Source organism: Carlito syrichta, unplaced genomic scaffold (genome assembly GCF_000164805.1).
Source record: "Carlito syrichta isolate Samal-C Ts95f unplaced genomic scaffold, Tarsius_syrichta-2.0.1 Scaffold309804, whole genome shotgun sequence".
Lineage (NCBI taxonomy): Eukaryota > Metazoa > Chordata > Mammalia > Primates > Tarsiidae > Carlito > Carlito syrichta.
Window position 1 is genome coordinate 819613 of NW_007253900.1, and position 4653 is coordinate 824265.

Sequence of the window (4653 nt, forward strand, 5' to 3'; positions counted from 1 at the left end):
CCACTCACCTCAGCCTTCCAAAGGCGCGGGATTATAGGCTGAGCTACCGATTCCGGTTGTATATTTCAAGTGCCTCAAAAAAGCATTGTTGAAAGTCTTAAACTAATTGCAGTATTTCTTTTTACAACTCGTTTGAGTCACAAACATTTTGTCACAAAAGTGTTACACATTATGACTATTGTCATAAAACAGTCTAAAAAGAAAATCTGGTACAGAATTAAGGGGCAAAGCTGAAATTACATTTTTTTAACTTTAGCACTTCTAAGAACCTTAAGAAATGCCAAGACTTGATTAACTGAACAAGTTCAATACTTAATGTCTTATCACAAATATCAAAGTTTTTAACTAAGAGGGAAGACATGGCAGATAAGAATAACTTTGGGGCTATTTTCAAACTGTCATATACAAGTCCCATTATGATCCTAGCCCTCAAAATTCAAGGGACATCTCTATTAACAGTCATTTCTACAGCAAGCCGGCTGCTGAGAGAGTGTATCTCTCAGGTGTGCTTAGAAAGCTGAGAAACACTGAGGTAAACAGTGTTCTAGAATGCCTAGTCAGCAATAAAATTAAAGATGCATCTCTTTGAAATACATTCATTTGTGAAGACTTCTTTAGTATGTACAGATGCCAAACAGTTTGGGGGTGTTTTTTTGAGTTGGGAGCCTCACTCCATCGCCCAGCCTGGAGTGCAGTGGCACACTCACAGCTACCCCAGTGTCGACCTGCTGGGCGCTGACGATCCTTCCGCCTCAGCCTTCCAAGTAGCCGAACTACAGGTGTGCACAACTATGCCTGGCTAATCTTTTATTTATTGTAGAGACGAGGTCTCGCCAAGTTGCCCGAGTGGGTCTTGAACCTGCAGGCTCAGGCAATCCACTCGCCTCGGCCTCCTAAAGAGATGGGATTACAGGCTGAGTAACCAAGCCTGGCCCCAAACTGGTTCTTATAGGCTTGAAGTCTTCCCCTCTCAAACCTTCTTAAAAGTAGTTTTTCAAGGGTAAGAAATTCACTGAGGTCTCACATATGCACAGAGAATATTCTGCGTGTCAATAGCACTAGGCACAGTGTTAACACATAGAATGCAGGGACCACAAATTGCTGGTTAACTAGTTCAGTTATGGGTATTCAAAATACCCACTCCTGATACAACTATCTGGTTTCATGAACCAATTATTCAAGAGGCCCAAACTCAACCCATGCTGTCACTGCATTTTTTAATAAGGAGAATTAAATGTTTCTTTTCAAATAGGAAAAATACTAAAAACTGGGTACACTTCCACTGAATCTCTTTTACTGTCAACCTTTCAAATCAAAAGTTTCTATCACTGTATCTCCCTGGGTCTATCAAAACACTTAGAAGAAAAGGCCTGCCTGAATAATACGCAGTATCTTCTTTTTCCTATAAAGCCATTCAAAAACTGAAGAAATTTATTATTCTCCTTTACAGCTCAGATTATGTCTCCACAGTAACCACGGTGAATAACAGCGTCCACACCTAAAGAGGAGTCAACCTCCCATCTAGCCATGTTCTGCCTATGTGCTTGTTTCTGTGTTCAAGTAAGGTTTTGTTTTTCTACCTTAAAAAAAAACCTCAGTAACAATAATGAATACAACCGCACTCTTTTTAATGGCTGTAAGCTTACAGGATTCTTAAATGCTTAATCCATCAAACTATGAAATAACTGCAGCTACATACACAGTCTTAAATAAAAGATCAGGTTTAAAATCCAAAGTACAAAGACCATTAAAAACATTTATTTGCCAAATCCACTGAGAAACTAGGAGCAACTTAACAGCTGTCTAAATAACCACAAAATATTAAAAAACACTTCTGGCTCCAGATAAATGACATATGAAGTGAGATACAGCCTCCTCCAACAGACATCTCATTTGTTTGCCTAGAACCATTTATATTTCATTTAAGCCAGCTGGTGTCTCCGTTTGCAGGCATGCATCAATGTCTGTGAACAATCTATGTTCCTGTAAGCCCTCCCCATTCACAGGCTGTAGTTTCCATTTTTAATGGCGAGTTTCCAGCAAATACAATGAGTTCTTACAAAGGAATTTAACTCTTCATACATTTCAATTCCTAAGGCATGCTAGAGCAATGGTATCAAGTCATAAACAATGTGTTTTCATGTGCCTAACAAACTCACAAACAGGTTAACAGTCACAGAAGGATATCTTCAGACCATTCATTCACTCACTACACAATTATGAAAACAATGTGTTGGATTTGACTGACAATCTCTTGTGATGTTGCATAATATTTTGCCTTAATTAAAATACTTTTCCTTGGGAACTTCATGACAATCTTGGCTAAGTGGTAGTATGAGATGTTTGAGAAACTAATCGAAAAGGATAGAACATTGAATCTGTTTTCAACTAACTTACCAGGACGCAGTTATTAGAGGCATCACTTCCCCAACCACATTCAATGCTGCTTCTTCCCCTCCTCTTACTTCTACTCATCATCTACTCTTCCTTTTCATATCCAGGGGTGTAAGCCTCACTGCTAACATCCTAGACCAGGGCGGGCAAACTTTTTCTGCAAAGACCAGAAATATGGTAAATATGGAACTTTTGAGCAATACAATCTCTGTGACCACTATTCAACTCTGCTGTCGTACCTTGCAACGGACAATACTTTTTAAAAAAATGAGCACAGCTGTGTTCCAATAAAGCTTTATTTATGGATGCTGAAATTTGAATTTCATATCATTCTCATGTGTCACAAAATTCTTTCGACTCTTAGCCAATCATTTAAAAATATAAAAAAGCATTATTAGCTCCCAGGCTGTACAAAAATATGGCTGTAGACAGTCAACCCTGCCCAGACCCTAGACAACATTTCTGAATTAGTGACACTCAGGTGTCCCAGAAACTAGCTTTGGGATATGCTGTGTGTTAAGGGGTCCCTGAAAAAGTCACAGTGCTAGTTAACAAAATGGAGGCGCCCAGAAATCATGCTTCACTTCCTTGAGCTCAGCTAGTCCTTTCCTTTTTTCTAGTATTAAGCTGCAACCGCCGTTTGAAAAACATTGATTTAAATAAAAACACTCATCAAGTCAAGCTTTGGAATCACCTTCCCGAGATGACTAAAATAATAGCTAAGTAGAACAGATGCCCATTGCTCCTGAAACTACTGCAAAAGTCGCAGCATGACTTCAGCTATACCATCAGAAGCCAACTCTTAGGTAACCAGAGAACAGTGATAAATTCACGTCAGTACTCTGGTTCTACATTATTTACATCATATTTGAACTCGCAGACGTGAAAGAAAAACAAAGAGTTCCCGCAGAGTCCCAGCCAACTTCTGCTTAGTACACCACTGTCCACTTCCAATCCTGGTTACTTATTTCAGCCAAGGATAGTTTAAGAGTCAGAGTTTAAGAGTCACCAGTGTTAAAATAGGAACCTAAAAACTAGGTGCTTGAGGAAATTATTTCAAGCTTGGCAACATGAAAACTGGGAAGCCCCTTAATCCCTGCACAACACTGCAGCTCCCGTTATGACAACACGATTACAAAAACCATACAGGAGCATACCTCCAACTGGTCACATCAACACAAAATCAAATTCAATTACATTTAGAATGTCACCCAAAACTAGTTTAAAAATGTACATTTTACCAAGTCAAAACTTTATCAATTTTAACTGGCTTTCTCTAGTCAACTTTTTGTGTTACTATTCAGACCCGTTGAGGCACTTTCAGTCGACTCAAAATCAGTTAGGATGTGATTTTAGGTTGCAGGAAATCATCAAGTTTCCAAAACAGAGGTCAAAAGACACCAGGAAAAACAGGAGAAATAGTATTTCAGAAAATGAAGGTGAATTTGAACCAGCAATTCCAAAACTCCCTTTGTTAACAACCTAACTAATCAAAACTTGAGATAACGTGGACCAACAGCACTAATCAGTGTTACAAACAAATCAACGAATTAAGTTTACAAGTGATCACAATTCTTTCTGAAAAAGTTTGAAGTGAGAGAACATGTTATAGCCCTCCGCTGGTTTACATGCAGGCTCAAGACAATTTTAGCTCTGAGATACAGTACTCTAACTCCCAAACCTAGCTTAACCTTATTAACTCACTCCCTCGACTGAAATTTACTGCTGGTTAGCTACAACTAGTCTGAAACGACCTTATTAGCCAAGTACAGATTCCATTATACCATTTCACTAAAAGACAGACTAAAAACGTCAACCAGCACTAGCTCATTCGTGACGTTGGTTATTTGTCTTTTAAGTAAAGCATATCAGTCAATGAACGCCTTTTCAAGTGAATTAAGAGACAGTTTAAGTGTGGCCACTAAAATTACCTGGTCATTCCTGTGGAAACTCGCTGTAACTCTAAAACAGCATACCCTCAAGTGAGATCAAAGAGTAATCGCAAAAATGGTAGCCTGGGTATCTGAGGGTCACCCTATGGATATCTTTAAGCAGGAGAAAAGAAAACTAAGTCAGGTGCCAACGCACGTTTCCAAATACGGAGGCACCACTTGCCACTGTTGTTCAGCTGACGACGAGGCGTTTAAAGCGAGCTGCGAAAGGGCTTTGTCTAAGTGTGACAACACGACCCAAGGCCCGCACAGAAATCCTCGCACGCTGCACACAAAGGAAACCGACTTCCACTTCGAGCCCGCCACA

At 39.5% G+C, this 4653-nt stretch overlaps 1 protein-coding gene across 1 annotated transcript in view; it reads right to left on the reverse strand.

Moving 5' to 3' along the window:
* AKIRIN2 (akirin 2) overlaps positions 1-4449 on the reverse strand; it is a 22072-nt gene extending 17623 nt beyond the window's left edge. Inside the window, exon 1 of the mRNA XM_008067878.1 lies at positions 4326-4449. The gene's annotated coding sequence lies outside the window, so the exon portion shown is untranslated. The remainder of the gene's footprint in view (positions 1-4325) is intronic.
* Between the last annotated feature and the right edge of the window lie 204 nt (positions 4450-4653).